The sequence below is a fragment of the Molothrus aeneus genome, chromosome 11 (assembly GCF_037042795.1).
Source record: "Molothrus aeneus isolate 106 chromosome 11, BPBGC_Maene_1.0, whole genome shotgun sequence".
Lineage (NCBI taxonomy): Eukaryota > Metazoa > Chordata > Aves > Passeriformes > Icteridae > Molothrus > Molothrus aeneus.
In genome coordinates, this window is record NC_089656.1 from 8,912,442 (window position 1) to 8,932,864 (window position 20,423).

General features: G+C 42.5%; 1 protein-coding gene across 2 annotated transcripts in view; it reads left to right on the top strand.

Annotated features, from left to right (window-relative positions):
- Positions 1-3,778: 3,778 nt before the first annotated feature.
- Positions 3,779-20,423, top strand: part of ADCY7 (adenylate cyclase 7) — a 60,267-nt gene continuing 43,622 nt past the window's right edge. The window contains exon 1 of one of the 2 annotated variants that reach the window (XM_066557349.1): positions 3,779-3,879. The gene's annotated coding sequence lies outside the window, so the exon portion shown is untranslated. Of the gene's footprint in view, positions 3,880-5,278; positions 5,493-20,423 lie in introns of those variants that run through there. The other variant, XM_066557350.1, reaches the window with a different exon arrangement.

Below are 20,423 nucleotides of genomic sequence, written 5' to 3' on the forward strand. Positions count from 1 at the left end.
GAAAAGCAGAAATTATGGTTGTCTTGGTCACTGTTTCTGGGTATTTGAGGAACTACAAAAAGGCAGCATGGTAAAAGCATGCTACCCTACCCATGCTGCAGTGTTGCAGGACCTCAAAGGAATATTTAAAAGGAGTGAATATATTAAAAGTCTACCTGCTAATTTTACAAGTACAACTCCAGATATTGTGATTTTCTATATAATGTCTAACCCACAAAAGAATCTGCTCTATATTAATTTTCAAATTTTTCCTAAAGGTTTAAAAGAATACTTTCTGAGCTTATAAATATATTTCTGATTTGCTTTTTTCACATATTTATTTGGTCAGCAACCCCTTTATGAGTCCTAACTGACTCATTTATGGGAACTTCTGAAAATCTGAGTGTTGAAACATTTTGCAAATAAAATTATTTAGAATCAAATAAATAATGAACACACAAACTGAAGGCAGGTTCAATCCACGGAGACTTACTAAGAAAAATGTAAACCCCTCACATGAGAATTATACTTGAAGTTTACTATGTTTTTCTATCTCTGCTTCTTTTTAAACTAGTGATCTTTCTCTGTCTCATAATGATTCATGACCCTGAATATTGTAGCAATTTACACTGAAGCACACATCTGAATTGTACAAAACAGGCTCCTGTGATGCTCTATAACTCACTTTGCAGCTACATTTGTTTTAAACATCCTATCTACAAATAGCATACGCAGAAAACTAAAAATTTTGTTTGATTAGATTTTTATCAGCAAATGTGTTGCATTTTAACAAAATCTCTAAAACTATTTATGATATTGCTATCCAGTTCAATCTTGAGAAAGATTAGACTTGTGTGTTTAATACTCTGACTTCATCCACTCAATATGTACATATCATTGTAGAGCTGTTGGATATTTTTCTAAGCAAGAGCTTGAAAATAATAATGGTTGCTTGTCTGTGAAGAAAACTTTCACAGAAGCAAATACAACCCTTTGCTGTACTCAAATTTGGACGTTTCAGAAGGACCTCCAATGAAGGGCTAAATATCCACAGTATCAGACATTTACAGCTACCACATATGCATAGGAAATTTATTTTGGATTAGTTTACAAGGGTAAAAAGTTAAGGCACTAAAAGCACAGGTGAGATGCTGTCACTGTGCTCACCCAGGACAGAGCCCTGTTCCTGGGTGGTGGCGTTAGCAGGCTCCCAGCAGTGCCAGCTGCTCTCCAGTAAGGGGTGGTAGCATCTGCTTGTGAGAGCCAGCCCTGGCTGTGCCTCGGCTGCCGGCGCTGAGAGAAACCTCAGCAGCACTAAAAAGAACGGGGAAAGTATGTATGTAACACGTGCAGGAGGCAGTGAGTTGGATATTAATTTCCATATATTGGGGTTTCCTTCTTTTACATTTTTTTTCTTTTTTTTTTTTTTTTCTAAAAATATGTTACAGTAATTGCTGATAGTTTAAGAGTAATCTACACAACAGTGTACATAAAGCACTTGGAATGCTTTGGAGCTGCTGCCATTAAAAAACTCCTACAACGTCAGCAGTCGTGTTGAATCATGCAGGAATTTTAGATCTTACTCTGGGATAGCAAATACTTTTTGTGGGTATACAGAATGATGTTAAGCAATCTGTGTACTCAGAAGGTCCACAAAATTCTGATGAAGTGATAAATTGAGTCCATCTGTTCTGAAACTACTCCATTTATGATCTCAGCAGAACAATGTATTTTCCATTTCCTGTAGTTTTTAAAATCTTATTATCTAATCCAACTTCCAGTGAAGACAATTCTTTTTAACAATAATTTTACTGGAAGATCCTTTTCCTTTCCCCTATGAAATGGTCTGAACAGCCTGTGCACTGCTTCTCTCTGAATGCTCCTCAAATTTCTGAGTGCTTTTGGACACTAGGTCCAAAACAGGAATGGGAGGACCAAGGTATGATTAGGTACCTTGCCCAAGACTGCACGTAGAAGCGTTGTAGGGCAGGGTTCAGAGGAGCAGAGTCCAGCTCTCCTGCTGCTCAGGCCTGTGCCTCAGGTACGTAACCACTTCTCCAGCTGTATTCCTTATCTATTGTCTCGCATAGCTGAAACTGGAGCTAAATTCCTTCCCAAAATTCAGCCTGAACTCATCCTAATAGCTGGGCAGTCTCAGACAACATAGCCTTTGCCATTTTCCCAGCAATGTTGGAACAGGAGCTCAGAGAGTCACAGAAAGCTGTCGTTGATATGTGCCCTGAGCTGCTGCTCCCTCTGAGAGTCACCTGCAGCACATCACTCGGGCCTACGGAGAGGGGAAAGCACCAGCTGGCTGGCAGGGCACAAATACAAACTGTATTTGGTTACTAAGGTATTGCTGCAGTCATGCTACGTCCATGGATGACTAACACACGGCTGTAGCTGCAGGTAGCCAGGCACACACCTGCCTGCCATGGGCTGTGTACAGTTGCCAGTGACTAACAGCTCACCAGATAAGCTTAATCCAAAAATCCATGGAAATCAGCATTTCTTTCTGCTGCCTCCAGTGAGCTGAGCATTGGACTTGAGGTGTGGTGGAGCCAGGCTCCATCTGAATTAGTGGCCATATGTTGGAGGCTTGATGCTCTGAGGCATCACTGCCAGCCTGGTGAGAGTCCCAGGGAACAGTCTGGGAGACCCAGTGGGGCACAGGGAGCCCGGCGCTGTGGGGTGGCAAGGCCAGGTCCCTCAGTGGGGCACAGGGAGCCCGGTGCCGTGGGGTGGCAAGGCCAGGTCCCTCAGTGGGGCACAGGGAGCCCGGTGCCGTGGGGTGGCAGGGCCAGGTCCCTCAGTGGGGCACAGGGAGCCCGGTGCCGTGGGGTGGCAAGGCCAGGTCCCTCAGTGGGGCACAGGGAGCCCGGCGCTGTGGGGTGGCAGGGCCAGGTCCCTCAGTGGGGCACAGGGAGCCCGGCGCTGTGGGGTGGCAAGGCCAGGTCCCTCAGTGGGGCACAGGGAGCCCGGCGCTGTGGGGTGGCAGGGCCAGGTCCCTCAGTGGGGCACAGGGAGCCCGGTGCCGTGGGGTGGCAGGGCCAGGTCCCTCAGTGGGGCACAGGGAGCCCGGTGCTGTGGGGTGGCAAGGCCAGGTCCCTCAGTGGGGCACAGGGAGCCCGGCGCTGTGGGGTGGCAGGGCCAGGTCCCTCAGTGGGGCACAGGGAGCCCGGTGCCGTGGGGTGGCAGGGCCAGGTCCCTCAGTGGGGCACAGGGAGCCCGGCGCTGTGGGGTGGCAGGGCCAGGTCCCTCAGTGGGGCACAGGGAGCCTGGCGCTGTGGGGTGGCAAGGCCAGGTCCCTCATGTTCAGCCCCGTCTGGTCCCTGGTTCCCGGGTGCTGCCTGCTTGTGACGAGGTGGGGAGCCCTGCCAGAACCACCACGGCAGTAGCCAGATGTAAAAAGTGGCTGTAAACTTTTGTATTTTTCAGAGTCCTGGACAGAATTTTGTTTCCACCGCTGCACATCGTGAACGCTGATGGGGGGACACACGGACCGCCCGGGCTGTGCGGGAATGGGCGCTGCAGACCCGGAGCCGGGCTGCGCTGACGGGGTAGCCCCTTACGACGGGGGAAGCCCCTCACGATGTGGGGAGCCCCTGACGATGGGGGAAGCCCCTCACGATGTGGGGAGCCCCTGACGATGTGGGGGAGCCCCTCGGGCCACCCCCCGGCGGTGCCGGCGGCGCTCCCGGAGCGGGAGGAGAGGCAGAGCAGGAGGGGCGATGCCGCCGCGGTCCCGCCCTCGCCGCGCCGGGGAGGCTCCGCGGGCCCCAGAGACACCTCGGGCGGCGGCGGCCGGAGGAGGAGGAGGAGGAGGAAGAAGAGGAAGAAGAGCATAGCCCGGTCCAGCCCCAGCCCCAGCCGCTGCCTGCTGCTCTGCGCCGGCCGCAGGTGAGAGCGCCCCGGGAGTGAGGGCTCGAGGGTCGCGCTGTGCGGCAGGAGGAGCCGAAGGCTCGATAGGTTTCCCGTGTAATGGTTATTTGCTACCTCGTATGGCACCACTTGATACACTTGGGAACGGCGAACAAATGTTGAGGCCCATAAACCTTTTCTCCAAGTTAATTTCGCTCAGAAAAGGCGGATTTGGCCTGAGTATTGGCGCATGAATGGAGAAGTTGGGGGTGGTCTTTGGCGCTAGGAAGGCAAAAGCTGGCTTGGTTTTAGTAGAAGGTATTTCAGATCCTTTTTGGATTGCACTTTTTAAACACAATAGGGCTTTAAACTGCTGAAGGAGGTACTTAAATACCAGTGAGAACTTGAAGTATCAGTAGTTTTGTTTTTGTCTTTTTTGCAGAAGTTTGGTTTGTGTCTTGTTTTACTGCTGAATAGGTGAGTTATTTCTAATCTCCATGGGATGTGTTATGGCATTTTTATAAGTAGCGTTAATAAAGGGGTTAAAACACTTCAAAACATGTAGAACAGTGTTGGGTCACTGTTGCTGGGCTCTGATGTTTGCCAGTGGCAGGTGAATGATATCTGGGACAGGGACATGTCATCAGCGACCCAGGACTGTACTCAAGTCTGTAAAGCCTGAGACTTCTGTCATAAGCAGTAAGGATGTGGTCAGCACAAGCGCTGAGGACTGGGCAGAGACACTTTGAAACCCTTTTTGGACACGCAAAGTAAATATGCAGTGTAGTGTTTGAATTTGGTTCAGCACAGAAGTCTGTTTTTCTCCTGTCATATGTCTTATATTTTATTTATATTACTGAGAGCCTGACACGCTTGGTTGTGGCCCAAGACCACGCTGTGATAAGTGCTGTGCAAATACCAGGTGGGGAAAATCCGCACAAATGTACCTAAAAACTTTGGATTTGATTCTGAAGTGGTTGAGATTTATTATAGGAAATAAAGCATCTAGGCACTGCAATATGAAAATTTCTTCATAGTGGGAAATAGGCTGTAAATGTACCTGCATTAGGGACCTTACAGCTTTTGGTTGAAATTCATGATGGAGAAGTTCAAAGGGTGGTGATTTTTTTTGTTTGTTTGTTTGTTTGGTGGGGAGGGGGGGATTGTTTTTTTTTTAATAGGAAAGAGTGACCTGGGAACTTCTAAAAGGAACTCATCTCAAGGGAAAAAAAAAAAAAAAGAAGAAGAAAGAAAAAAGAAAAAATAGGAGAACTTGTTTACTTGATGTCCTTATGTCTAAAAAGGAAAATTACTATAAAGAAATTCTGTAGCTATTATATATTTTGAAGACAAATAACAATACTTTCCAATACTATTTTTAAGCAGGATTCCAGGAGAGCAAGAGAAAAACTCCAGGAGGGTTTAATGCTTGTGTCTAGGTCAAAAATAAATAATTTGTTTGTTTGTTTGTTTAGGTATCCTGATCTTTCAAATGCCTAAGTCCTGATCTGGAAGGATTTTTATGATCCCCTGTAGGTGGAAAAAGAATGTCTTGAGGTGTATTTGCCAAAGTGACCACACCTGGACAGTCTCCCCTCTCCAGAAGTGTGGAACAGAAGCAGAGGGGTGTGTGGAATACCTCTCCAAAAACAGTAAGCCAGTACGGATTTCTGATGCCCACTATGGCATGTTAGTTTTGCTTCCAGAAGCCATTAGTAAGAGCAGTTAGGGTCATTGGGGGCTCTTGTAAAGCAGCCATTAAACTTCTTAAATTTTTCTTAATGAAGATAATGTCAACTCCCGTTAAAAGTAAACAAGGGAGAGACTTCATTCCCTAATGTATGTGGGTATTCCCTAATGTGTGTCGGTATTTGTGCCCTCACGGCCGGCCGGTGCTAAGTGAAAGAGCAGGTGCTGGTGCACAGCTAATTAATTTAAGGAGTAAGCCTAGGGATAATGATCGCTGTTTCATGTCAAGGTGGGTGTTTGTGTAATTGCCAGTTGCTCTTAGATTAAAATAATAGAAAAAGACAGTCCTCCCCATGGAATTAAAATAAAATCTCTAAATTGAAACCTTAGATTTATTCTTGTGTTCCACCTTCGACTTGGGTTTAACGTTACAGAACTTATCAAAATTACTTGTTCTAACTTATTATGGAGTTTGTAAATTACAGGGTGAAATACTTCACCCAGTTATTGTCCCCTCAGTCTTACAGTTTGTGCTGAAGCTACATTTTATCTTTCTAAGGATAAAAAGGAAAAAGGATCCAGACTACTTGGATTTGTTCCAGATTAATACAATGCACTCAGCATCTGCAAAGCTTCTGTATTGCAAGTGTTACTTGGGATTTTTCTGTGTAGAAACATCCACTCTTTTGTGTAAATCGAGGAGCGTTTTACTGCCCTGGAGGTCCGGCTGGGGGCTGAGGTGTGCAGGGGCAGCAGAGGGAGGGTGTCAGGGAGGCTCGGGGGCGCTGGGGAGCTCTGCCCTCCCCTGCTCTTCGCTCTCCGCCACCGGCAGCTGAGCCCGCGGGCAGCTCTGGGCACCGCCAAAGCCTCACAGCCCTTCCTTAAACCAGCGAGGCTCTCCAGGTGAAAGCCGGCACCTGCCTGAGCCAAAGAGCTCTCTCCTTCCCTAGTAAAACCCGGTCAATATTCAAATTGTGCAGGGTAGGGTCTAAAATGCCGTTTGAGGAGTTAACTGGTTCTGTAAAAGGCTGAGTACCTTAAATAAAGAGGGGGATAATCTGTTAAACTAGCATCTGCAAAGTTTCAGGATGATTGTTGCTGAACTGACAGGATGTTACAGTGTGAAATAGTTTGTAAGCACTGTGCACAGATCATCTTGTATTACAATAAGGAAGTGCAACTTCTTCCTCAAGCCGTTACAGCAGACTTCACCAAGAGTCTGTCTTGTGCTTGCAAAAAAAATTGAGTTTTATATTTTGCATTTTGAGAATAGTAAAGATATAGATCTTGGATTTCCTCCTACTCTTACAAAACCAGAACAGTTTCATCCGGAAGAAAACACTGCCTTAAAAAATTAGGAGTTTTACAACACTCTTATCTCATAATAAAAACCATTATCATTGTTATCTCCAGAGACTTGGAAATCACTTTAAATAACTGTTGTTTGTCTTTCACCTCTGACACCATCCTATCTTCCTGAGGCTCCTCAGATAGGATCCAGGCTCTGTCTCGTGGTGCTGAGCAGCAGGGTGCTCCATATACGCAGGCAGAGGGACAAGCCATACAGTGGATTTTTCCTTTGGAAGTGTTTTTCTTTGCTTAATAACAACATATGATAGTATAAATGTGCTGTAATGATATGATATTTCCTGCCCACCATGTGTAGGTTGCTACTGCTGAACGTTACCTCTTCAGTTAATAAAATAAGGGTGTAAAAGGTGGAATGATTCTGTCTAGATTACTCAAAGATAAACAGCAGAATTTAAGTAGAACTGTTGTTCCTTTTCCAGCCAAAGCATTGCTTTACCTCAGTACCTTGGAATTATGACATGTGTCAAAATGTGCCCTTCATCAGCTTTGTTTTGTGTAGTCTCTTTTCAGTAGCACTTTTATAAAAAATAAACAAACCTCCTCATCTGTAGCAGCCAAGCTGCTGGTTTGATTTCTCCAGCACAGGCCCTGCAGTTCAGAGGCTTCAAGTCTGTTGGTGCTTTAAAGAAGAAACAAAGTCAAAGCTGGCTCTCCTGTGACAGCAGGGCTGTATGCACAGTTTTTCCTAAGAGCTTCCTTCACAGCTAATGGCCAAAACGTTCCTCTCTTAGCAGCTGTTCTGTAATCCTCTTTTCAGCATTTAAAAGTGGCTTCTGGTCTGTAATTAGAGAGAGGGAACCAACAGGGTGTGTTTAGCTTCTGTCTGTGGGCACAAAATTAAAGTGAATGAGCAATGATTCTAGTTAAACACGAAATAACAGAGATTACCAAGGCTGCACCTGGTGTAAGTCAGAGAAAGAGGACAAGTTTCTTTGAGCAGAGCTGGCTGTTTCTGGCAGCTTCTCCCTCAAGTGCCCCTGTGTGCTGTGTTCACGCCGTGTCTGGGTGTTTGCTCTGCCCAGGTTGCTGCTGGCGCCTTCTGGCCAAGTGAAGTGAAGGGAAGGAGGTGAATTTCAGGCTCATTCTCCAGTGTCCCTTAAGGGCTTTGTCCCACCTTTGGTCCCACCTTCTGTTCTGTGGGATGCACAGACAAGTAATATTTGTCATGCAAGTTGTCATTCAGCACACAACAAAAGGAATGTATTTTTTGAGGTGTTCAGCAAGAATAGCTGTAATTTTTTTTTAATAATGCTGCCTTGTAAATGGCTTGTTATAAAGCCACAAGCTTAGTCTCAGAATCAATGCAAAAATGCTTTAAAGGGCCTTAATAAAGTTGTCAGGTCTTGAGACTGCATGCTTTATTTCAAGGGAAGAGACAACATAGTAAGTGGTTTATAGGTAGACAAATGTAGAAATAGTTTACTTGTGATTGTATAATTTTGGGTTTAGGTTGTTACTTTTCACTCCATGAATTTTTGTAATGACTAATAATGATAAGTTAGCATTTCAATGAATTGAATTGAAATATTGCAGTAAGATGCTCTTCATTTATAATATAGCCTGAGTTTCAATATTCACTTATTTACTTAATGTCCAGTCTGGGACATTTTCTGTCATTTATGTAAAAATATACATTTACTCAGGGGGTTTTTGAAAGAACTAGTTGATGATCAAACCATCTAGCAGTGACTAATTACTGGAATACTCTTTTCCACCCAAGTAACCAAAATGGTGAGGGAACAAGCATTCCAGCAGGATGACAGAGCAGATGGAAGGGCTGGGCAAGGAGTGCAGCTGAGAAGGATCTCACAAAGGTGGATTGGGACAGACTGAGCTCACTGGGGTTTATTTAAACTCAGCTGAAATTATTGGAAATGGTGATAAAGCCCTGATCACTTAAATGGCAGATATTCTTAGCACCTGGCTCAGGTCAACCTGAGGCCATCTGCTGCGGTATGTCAGGCAGGACCTGCTTGCTCAAACAAGCTCAGGCTTAGTCAGGCTGTGGGGAAAAACCCAGACTGGGTCAAGTTGAGAGAGGATGAACTTTGTGCTGGAGCTTTTCTGTGTGTCTTTCTCTTTTACCCTGTTATTGCTACTGAGCACATGTGGGAATAAATCAAAAAACTAAATTGCAGTAGCAGAAGAGAATTTTTGGTTTCAATTTTCTCATTTGAAAGGAAGTTGCTATCAGAAGTTTCTCACTTCCTGACGCTCTTTGCCTGACCTGCTGCTCCTCCTTTGCTGGCAGTTCCAGCCATGAAGATGACAGGTACGTCAATGCTAAGGAAACAAACATTTATATATTTGTGAGAAACATGTTTGTTGCAAGAAACTAAGATAACAGAAAATGTGTTAGATATATGTCAGCATTACTAATACATTTTAATCAGGAACTGGGTTTTGAGGTTAAAAATTTATCTTCCTCTAGATTTGACATAACTACCAATCACTTTGTAGTCTTGTGAGCAGATTGAGTTTTGGGGGTTTTGGGCCCAGTTTTGCTCTCATATGAAGTATCCACCTTGTTAATGATTTTTCTTTTTTTTTTTTTTTCCTGGTAAGGTCTTATGTATATACAGGAGGGAACAGCCTCTTTTGGGAACATCCTGGGAGCTCTAAATCCCTTTCTGCTCACTTGTTATGTATCAGTGACTGATGATGTTTGGGTAAAAAAGTGGTTTTTTCCTAGAAATATATGGTTTTGAACATGAACACAGAAGTGCACAGAAGGCTGTGATTTTTAGGGTTCAGCTAAGATGGCTCAAGGAGCAGCTGTCACTAAAAGCCAGCAGCTCTGTTCACTTCCTGCCCCTGTGCTTCCACCCCACCCTGGAGTCAGCCCTGGTGCTCTTCTGACCTGCTGCAGAGATGATTCATGAAGCTAAATGGACAAAATGCAGGTTTTTTCATAGGATAAGCATTTTTTAAGTATGATTTTTTTTTCCTCTGTAGGAACAGAACAGCCAGGCAGAGGAAGTGGCCAGAACATATTGTTGAACTTCTAGAGAGTCAGACAGGGACAATTCCCTCCTTGTCAGTGGTGGCTGTGCTGTGTAATTGGGCTCCTGGTTATCCAAATAGTAAGTTATACTTCTGAAACATGCTGGAAAAGTGACCTGGACTCTGTTTTGGTTGAAGGTATTGCCAGCTGAATTGTTATCCCAATTTCGGTATTTCTTAAGAGTGAGCTCTGTTCCTCTGTTTTACTTGCAAAGCAGGAAATGAACATAAAATATTTCACAGTAGTACTTTTTAAAAATAATCTAATTTTTTGTCAAGTTCCTGAGCAGTATCCTGTTTTGAATGTAGTACTTTTTACTTATTATTTTTAGATTGTTAATTGTAACAATTACAAGCCCCATCCTCCCTCGGGATGCTGCACTTATAAAATAGGGCAGAAGATGCTTTGCAGGGCTACAGCAACAGTTGAGCTGATGTATATTGTGGTTTGCTTGGGACTGTGCAGTGTTGTTGCACATTAGATAACACAGAATTCACATTGGAAGGTACTCAAAGATAGGAGTTGCTCTGAGAAAGTGAGAACTTGATTTGAAAACAGTAGGAACCACCATGATTATATCTCAAAGAAATAGGAAACCCCAGTGTAGTTGGTAAGAACAGTTTGATGCAGTTTATACAGTGCCACAAAAGGCAAAATTCCACACAGCCTGTTTAATTTTCCCCAGTGAGCTGATGTGTTGATTGCTTGCATGTTCAGAGCTCACTTGTGGAGTTGTTGAACACGATTCAGTGCCACAGGTTGTCAGTCTGAGCAGAGCTGCATGTGGGTGTCAATTGCTTCTGGTCAGGTGCAGACCAATTAAATAACGATCTTTTAGATAAAGGAGATTAAATTGCAATTAATGAATAGTATATTGGGAGTACAAAGGGGAAAGTTTTGCTTTTCAAAATTCTGGACAAATTTAAGCAAGAAATAAGAGTTGCTCTTTTCTTATATTAATTCTGTATTCCATAACCATTTGTCAAGCATGTTTACACAGGGAATTTGGATGTAGTTGTAGCTAAACTGGTTTATCAGAGTAGCATGAAACACTTGTTTTACATGTTGAATTAATTTCTGTCCTGCTTTTGTGCAGGCAACTGTACTTGGAAATAGATTCTCCTCTACTTGTTTTAAACTGGATTTTTTGTGGTTAGGCTTTTCCTGGAGCTCTCTGCTGCCAATAAAAATGTATATGTGTGAAGATACATAAACATCTGTTGGTATAAATAAAGAAAACTAAAGCATCAGTTCTGAAGGCCACAGAATCCAAAATAATGTGCTTGTTTGTTTTTATCTTTCTGAATGGCAGCTCCATCATATTCTGTGTATCAGTATCCCAAGCATCATTCTTTGGGCTTGTGCATTTACAAACAGCCAATTTTTTAAGAAGCAGTGGCCAAAAAAAACCCTGAACAACCAAACTTACTGCTTGCCATTAAGTCTGAGGAGTGTTGGTTGTAGACAGTATGGGAACTCTGGGAGTTGGAAAGCCATGAATCAGTTGTTGCAGTTTTTACATGCTATAAAAATGCTCTCATTAAAAACAAAAGGATTTTCAAGAGGTGAAAAAAGTGAGATCGGGGGAGAAGGAAGGATTTCTTTAAGTGTGCACTGCCCTCACAGAAATGGGATGGGTTACAGGCAGAGGAGACCTGAATATATTGTATTATTATTGCATAATGATACTGCAGTGGGCTTGAGAAGAACTTTCCCTGATCCAGAGTCAGGCTTGGGTGAGTGCCCTTGATGGGAGGGGACTCTGGAGATACAGAAGGAAGAAGGCAGTGTATGTCTTCTGAAACCTTGTGTATTTTAAAAGCACTTCTGAAGCAGCTGCCTAACACATTGGAAATCAGGTTATCCAGAAATACTTTTAAATTGCTGTAACCTGAACTGTGCTGTCAGAGCAGAGGCCTGGCAGTGGACAGGGGAAGTGTGCCAGTTCTGAGGGGGGAACAGCTCCACCACTCTTTCCAGCCTCGTGGTTGAATTTTAATAAGTTCTCTTTTTGTATGCAGCTTAGTGATGCTATCACCCTGATTTGTGCCTTCTTTGCAAGACACCAGCCAGCTGTATTTGTGTCCACCCTATGTGCAAGTGCTTTAAGCACCTCAGGATTCTGGGTGCTGCCTCTCTGCACTCACTCACTGAGCCTGGACCTTGGGAACAAATGCCCTGGACATTAAAATCAGTTCTGACTCTGTTGTTTTGAAGTAAACAAACTTCTGGAGTCCCATGAGCTAGAAATACTTAACTCTTGGAGGCATGAGGTAGCTGACAGTCACAAAGACATAGAGCTAGTAGTGGGGGGAATTTTTAGAGAAGTTTTCCAGGTGATGCTAGTGATTGCCTGTCAGTGCAAAACAAACCATACAGCATACTGTTTGCTGAATCTTCCCTCTTTGAAGTGTTTAGGATTTGGTCAATGCTTCCCAGGGTTCCCATATCCCTGTTCCTGTACTTGACACCCTCAGCAAAGGCTTTTCTTTGCTCTGTGAGAGGAATCAAGCAGCCTTTGATTCCTGTTCCCTGTGCTGCTGTGTGACCCTCGGGCCAGTCACAGACCCTCGGGTGGTCTGTTGCATGGTTACCATACAGTTTGAGTTCAGACCTGAAAAACTGGTTTTTAAATGCACCAACCACCTGTTCTGCTAGGGAACAGCCAGGTGATTGTGGATGATCTTTGTTGGTGTCTTATTCAGCACAGGAGGCTGAGTGCTGCTCCTGCCTCAGTGCAGTGCCATAGCCAGCCCTCCCTGTGTCCCCGTGTCACATCAAGGACTGTTAGCTTAAAGAGCTTTAGTAATGTCCAGGCAAACTCCAGATATGTGTCAGACCCTGTGACAGCCAGGAGGAATTTGTGATTGCAGAGTAGAGCTTCCTCAGCTCCCCCAGCAGTGCACACAGGCTGCACAAATGTCTTCTAACATAAATGTATGTTCTTACACCAGGGGAGCAACATGGTGATTATGGCCACACTCATTTTTAGACAATAACCTGAGAGTGGCTGCACAAAATGTTGTCAGAGGGTAAATTAAAATGCCTTAGTTATTACCTGTGTATACTATTATCCAACATAAAGTAAATATGGGACAAATTGTTCTGCTTTTCTTTACAGGAGTCTGTGAGTTTGTATATTAGCAGTTACTATGAGAAATTTTACATGCTATTAATCCTCATGTTTTAATTGATCTGCTGATAATTTGTGTAACAAGCTAGGCAGTTTTCTTTGCCATGGTAGCCTTTAAAAAAGTCTTTGATAATTTGGGCACATCATTTGTAGCACACAAACTATATTATGTACCTTTTTATTGGAAGTAAAACTTGAGTCAGAATGATCTCAAGATGTAGTTTTCTCTAGTTCTAACCTGCTTGGGGTGATTGCTTGTATTGCTAAAAACTATTCATTAATTATTTTTTCCTTTTGATGTTGCTATATAGCTAACAGCATGAAACATAGGCAGCAGTGAGTTTTTAATAACGTGATGGTAACCTGAGGGGTCACTGCACCTTCCTTGCCAAACATAGCTTTTGCTTATGAATTGTTTACAAAAAGAAAAAAGGCTTTCAGAACTCTATGCTGATTTCTCACTTGTCTTATGAATTTTTATCACCTTTCACCTAAGGCAAGTTCTCCTTTGCAGTTAAATGCTAAAAGCTTTGCTTAAAACAGTTTTGTGATTTAGGGTTCACTAAAAAAGTCTGCTAACATTAATATTCTGATAAAACACTAATGCTGTGTCAGTGGGCCTAAACATTCTTATAACTTCCTTCCTGTCTTAATGGAGAAGTCAGCAAACTTTTCAAGACTTTCTTAGGACCTTGAGTTTTTTACATATATTTCCCAATAATTTCAAGCATACTAGTTGAAGAAATATATTGTGAACATTATACGCTCTGTTTCTGGACTCTGCCACAGGGTTTTGTATTGATGCAGTTACCTTGGGTTTGTACTGTAGCTTGCTTGTGCAAGAGATTAATTTCAGGCCAGAACTAGACATACTGCTCAGAGCCAGAGAACTGACACAAAAATCTGCCTTTATTGATGAACTTCCTGGCTGTTCTTTTGTTTGACTGCTGCCAGAATGAGAATCTGCCTTTTCTTCTTTGGGAGTTCTTGACCCGCAGTCTGAGTTTGTTGCTGCGTCATTCACTGAATCCCTGTTCCTCAGACTGACCTCCTCCTGATCCTTTCTGCAGGGTCATAAAACCAGGGCAAACTGGGAGAATCACCCAAGGGCTCAGAGGAGGAGCCAAGTGCTGCTCCCTGGCTGCAGGGGACAGCTCCTCTGGTGTCTGGAGAGGTCACTCATGCCTGGCCCTGTCAGCCTCCCCTGGGAACCACAGTTTGTGCTAACATCCACATTCATCTCAGCCAAAGGAGGAAACATTAAAGGAAATTGATAAAATCTAACACCACTTAGAAAAATTGATGTATTACTTACTATATTTGCTGCCATGAATATATGTTTTTGCAAGATCTTAAACTTTGTTTATTGTGGCTGATTTGAGTCCTTGCTTTATGTTCACAGTACAGATTTGTTTCCAGCCATGATGTTGGTGAAGTGGACATCTAGTATTCATAGTACATGTAAAATCTCTCTTTTTTGTAGTTTGTTTGATGTGCAGCTTTGATTTTACTTTTACTTCTTTTGTTTGTCATCCTGTCTAGAAAATCAGGATTTCATAAGTCAGTGGTGTGGGTGGAGAGTTCAGTGAGTGTTGGTTTCCATGTCCATCGTATTTAGACACTAGCTAGTGTCTGAATATAAAAACTTGTCTTAATGCTTTCTGAATTTGTGCTTGACGTCTACAACTGACAGTGTGCAGTATGTTTCCCAATGGGACACTTTTTTCTTGTACCCCACTGGTTTTCTTTGAACGTCACTGGAACTTTTGCACATTTCTTGCAGATCTGCTGCCTCCCCCACACACATTTTTTTGAACTCCATCTAAAGCTGAGAGCTCGTGTGAAAGACTTAGAAAGCCTTTTTCTATGCTTGCCACTGAACACTTGCAGTGTCTTTCTGTAAATATGCTGTGGAGCAATTGGTGTTTTGAGACCTTAGTTTTGACTGTTTGCTTATCATTAATGTCAGCTTATTTTATCATCTGGGGTGTCTTTGTGGTTGTATATGCTTAGAAGTATATTAAACAATTAGACAGTGAGGAAATTACTGGTATAGTCCAATGTATATGGATATGCCTGAATAAAGTAACTTCTAACAGTCATTTCAAGGAGTGGATTTAAACAAAAATTCCTACCAGACACTTACACTTACATTTTATTCCTTCTCTTCCTTGTTTTAGGTTTGTATGCTTAGACTTAGCATGGTGATCAAGAAGTTTGGGTGTAAACCATTGTTTTATGATTTAAATGAATGTTACAGCATTTTTATGTCAGTGTGTAATACATAGAGTAGCTAGAAATGTAGATTTGCCTGTTTCATTCACAGGTAAGGTCACTGAAGGGTTGCATATGGCTTATGATTTTCCTTACCCTGAAACACTTGGATTTTAGTTCCTGGATGAAGTGGGCTGACTCAGTGATAAATATGAATATGGGATTTGTCATATTGTGCATTATATTGTATTTTAGTGGTTTCTGCTTCATTTATTGAAATTAATTTATAACCAACAAAAAGAAATTAAGTGTTAGTGTGTGGGGTTTGGATTTATAAATATTTGCAGATTGTGTTACATCAGAAACACTCTAAAAATGTAAATGTTTGGCTTTTTCCTTTTCAGTGTGAACTCATATGTCTTTTGAGGCTGTAGTCAAATGCAAAAAATAGTTTGGAGATTAGCCTCTAGAAGGTGTGCAAGATAAAAAACATATTAGAAGCTGCAAATTGGTCACAAATGATTGATATTTTTTCTGTTTGTGTGCTTAACTCGCTTCTGTCTAAAAGAGTGAGCTAAGCTTTTCCTTTTGGTGTATTTCTTGCCATGCAAAAATTGTAAGTTGGAAGGGAAGAACATCTATTTTTCTCTGTGTTAAATGACTGGATTTTTAGGTAGCAGACTTGAAGTGTGTTTACTGGTGGAAGCAAAAACCTGGCACTCAAAAGATGTGAGTGGTGCTCACAGGGTGATTCTAGCAAGTCTGATTTATTTCTGGCTTTTTCATTCTGTGAAATGTTGATAGAAATAAGAGTACATGAGGTCTTATTTACTCATCCTGGAAGCTCCCAGACAAAAGTGGAAAGTGTTCTGGACATTAACAGTAATTTGGCTGCTGGAAGTTGCCCAAAGTACTGGCAGTGTGTTCTTGCTCTTACAGAAAAATAAAGTAGCAGCTCTTCTTTGTCTCCTAAGCGTATTTGTGTCTGGATCCTGCTCAGCAGCCTGTTGTGAAAGTCATCACTTCCAATAGCTCCGTGCCCCAGGGACCTCCACAGGGCATTGACGGGCTCAGCACTGACTCAGAGCCCAAGCTGTTGACACTGCTCATCTAGAAAAATGATGCAATTACAGCTCTCCTCCCTGCTCTGGGAAAGCATCTTGGATCTCCTCATTCAGTTTTCAGAGGTGGGGTGAGCCAATCTCACTGCAGTGAGTCTTCCCTGCTGGCATATATTTATCTGTCCCTGTTTTTTACAGTCTTGAATATTTCCTGCAGGTCACAGACTGTGCATAACAGAGCTGTTAATGGCTTTTGTCATGTGTTAAAATAGAGAATTTCAGACCACCCTGACTACTTGCTTGGTGCCAAAGGCATTGAGAGGTCTGTTTTCTCCTGAGGAGCTGATCTCTTCTGTTCCTGGCTCTTGCCTAGCATCTCTCTGGGTTGTTCCTCATCTTGGGGCACATGTGGGACCACAGTTCCTCCCTCTGACTTAGGTTAAGGAGCACATTCCTGCTGTCACCTCGTTGTTCTGCCTCTGCAGCCAACTGCTCTCAGCTGTGCTGGCTGAGCTGCCCTCCAAGCTGCTGTGCACCATCACTGATCCTGTCTGCCTCTTGGGCAGAAAGGAACAAAACCTAGGAGAGACAAATGATTATTTTTGTGTTGGTCTGTAGTCCTAGAAACAGTGGCATGCACATACTGAAAGAATGGTGTGGCAACAAGATAGGAATAAGTGGTGGGGAGGAAGAGGGAAGAGGAGGAGAAACTTGCTGAGCAAATATTACTGTAGACACCCCTGTTGTGGAGCCAGAGCCAGGATCTGTGATAATTTTATTTCTTTAAAATGAACAGCAAAACTTCCTGTTTCAGTTCATTAAACTGACCTAAACCCTGTGTGTAGGGAGGATGGTGATTTATGAATAGGTGTGAAGGTGTTTGCAGCTGAGCACATCCCAGACACCACCTGTTCCACACGTGGGCCCCCTTGTGTGTCAGGTTTGCTGCTCAGGCAGGTACCCATCTGTACCTGGGCAATAAGGCAGTGACAGCTTCAGCTGCACCTCAGAAACACTGCTGGTGTTTCAGCCACGTGAAAGGGATGAAAGGAACCTCGTGATTCCATCCCCTGTTCTGTCACCATTGCTCAGAGGGGCTGATTCCATTTGCTGCTGAAAAGCTGGTGTTAAGGGATCCCCCCGAGTTTCTGTAAGTGAATTTACAGCTCTGGTTGCTGTGTTGTTTTTGTAACCACCATGTCTGACAGTGGGAGCTGAAGCATGGGCATTCTGCTATCCTCAACATTATGCATTCTTATCTAATTATATATTTATTTTTGAAAATATAATGCTATTACACAATAACTTAATTATTATTTTATGTGATATTTAAAGCCCAGCATTGTGCTTCCTGCCACAGCTGAACAGACATTCTCCTCCAGGAATTATGTTTCTGGAAGCATGAGAATAAAGTCCAGCAAATATTTAAGTGCCAGCAAAGATGTTTGCTGTAATAACTTTTTATAGTCCAAAATTATCTGCATCTTATAAGCTTGGAACTATTCCTTGGAAATATTCCTAAAATGTCTTGTGAATATTCATTTATTTTGTTTGCACCTTTTGTGGGTGGATATTGGTATTAGGTCAGTTCCTTTAGGAGAGAAGAAAGGGGATACCACACACTTGGAGTCTGCCAGGAGAAAATCCATAGGAGGGAGGAAAGAAATGAATTTGAGTTCTTTCCTTTAAACACATCAGCTGTCCTTCTCACACAGGGGCTAAGGGCTTCAGAAGGTTTTGAGAATTTTTATTTTCACAAGATGGAAATATGGGATTACAAGGGAGAAAAATAGCTCTGGAATTTACTGTGTTTTAACTACAGGATGTGGTTATTGAAATAATGTTCTTGTGCTTTTGGCAATAGTTGACTCTCAGGCCTGCTCTTAAATTGTGCTGAACAACTTCAGTGAGAGTTAGAAGTAATTTTGAATGGCTGACACTAATTAAATGGGTGATTTGTGCTTCTACAGGAGCTCCCTGATCTACCAGGGAGGAATTGACAGTGAACTCTCAACTTTGGCTGCTCTTCCCAGACCTGCTCCTGAGGTGCTTCATAGCATGGGTTTTGATTGAGCACTTCCCGTGCATGTAGCTGCTGGCTTTCTCCTCGGGGCTCTGTGCAGAATGCAAGCTCTGTGAATCAGAGTTGTCTTTAATAAACCACCAGCAGGTTGGATCTTTAGGCTATGGCTTATGGCCATTAGTAGTTTGTATTTTGTTGAGGCATAGTATTAATGAAAATTTGTTTTTTCCTTCCTCAGCATCTAAAGATAAACTTGGGATGGATGAGTTGTGCAGTTCAATTACATTCTCATTGAAAGATATTACTTTTTCTTAGTTTTGAATTGTTACTTCCTAGATTGTAATTTCTCAATTTTTGGCACTTTTTAAAAAATCTCATTATGCCATTTGATCTGATGGTGAATAGTTGATGTGGCATTTTTATTTTGGTATATTTTTTGTCTCCTTTGGTTAAGTCTCCCTAACATTAATCAAGGACTGCACTTGTTACATACACAACTGTTGTTGTGTTCTTCTCTGTACTCTAATACTCCAAACTTCAAACGAAGGAAACATCTGGAAAGTAATAGGGGTGTTACAAAGTAACTAAGTTACCTTTTTTTAATACTGTAAGGTTTTGGGTTTTTATTTTCACTTTTGACCAGTTTTAGCTTGATAAAGTTCAGATAGTCAAAAAAACAAAAAAAAGACCCCAAACCACCAAAAAATGATAAAGCAAATCTGTGCTGCAGGTGCAGCATTGATCCAGCAGCTCACTGCCACACAAAGAACAATTTGGTAGGTGTGAAAAGCAACTGCTGCTGTAGCAGCAAGGTGCAGGGCTCATAATGTAACTGGTTAAATGTTCTTCAGTCAAAATGAAAGCGCCCCATAAGCTGTTGCTAGGGAAATAGGTGCCTGTGGTGAGTGTTGAATGCAGAGAGGCTTGTCTGTCTTGCAGATCAAAAATTGGCTCCAAGTACTTTGTGTATCACTTTACTGCCGGAAACTTGCTGCTTATCAGCAGACTGGTCTCTGTGCCTCTGAGGAACTTCAGTTACAAACACAGAGAGAACCTTTTTCTTTTTTAACTCTCTTCTCTTTACATTTTGATGTGAAGTATTTCTCCTGTGCGTTATCTTCGTTTATAATTTCTGTGTAGGACAGGAATATCCCCAGGACCTGATCCTGAGGACACTTCTAGGGAGCAGCACCTTCATCCCTCTGTAACTAAAAGGAATCTTGCATACAACTGTTTATCAGGGGCTCTGGACAAAATAATGTTTCTAGGCATAGCTTTAAAAAAAAGAAAAAAAGTTGAAGTCAGTGAAACTGTCAGCTTGGTATAGTCATTATATTAATTCTCTAAATTGCATTGTAATTCTCTAAGGTGTGTTATGAGTATGAATTACAACTAAGCACCTTCATAAACATGGGGTGATTTTTAAAAACTGTCACAGTTTATTTTTCTAAAAGGCACTCTGATATTTCTGGGATGCTCTAACTATTCAGCACCCTCCCCATGTGCTGCTCTCCACATGACACTGCTCCATTTCAAAGGAACACAAGGTATCTCTTGTGATTATCAGAGACTCATCCTTACTACTGGATACGTGACACAGTGAAAGTAAAGCAGCAGCCTATTTAGGCATTCCAATTGTACATGTAACAGGTTTAACAAAGTCTTATTTTTATCTGCTGTTATGCATGCACAGACACAGCAGATTCATATCTGCCTTTTCAGATGAGTTCTCTGAGATCTCCTGTGGCTTTTCTTCTCATCTCTCTCCAAGGCTCCCAAAAGCCTTTGTCAGGGTTTTGACCTTTTACATAACAATCTTTTCCATCTTTCACCCAACTTTTATGAATGCTGATGCATGTAGGTCTTGGCTAGGTACAGCTAAATCTAATGGAAATGGCCACAGCTGTCCCAGGACTTAGGTATGGGCTGGACATTTAACCCACTGTGAGAGAGTGGAGTGCCTATTTTGAGTGGTGGTTCAAGTAGTTTGTATATTTTAGCAAAAATTAACAGAAAATGGTAGTAGATTTACTTCAATTCTTGTTGTGATAAAATACTTTGCATCCACTTTGTTTTTGTGCCAGATTA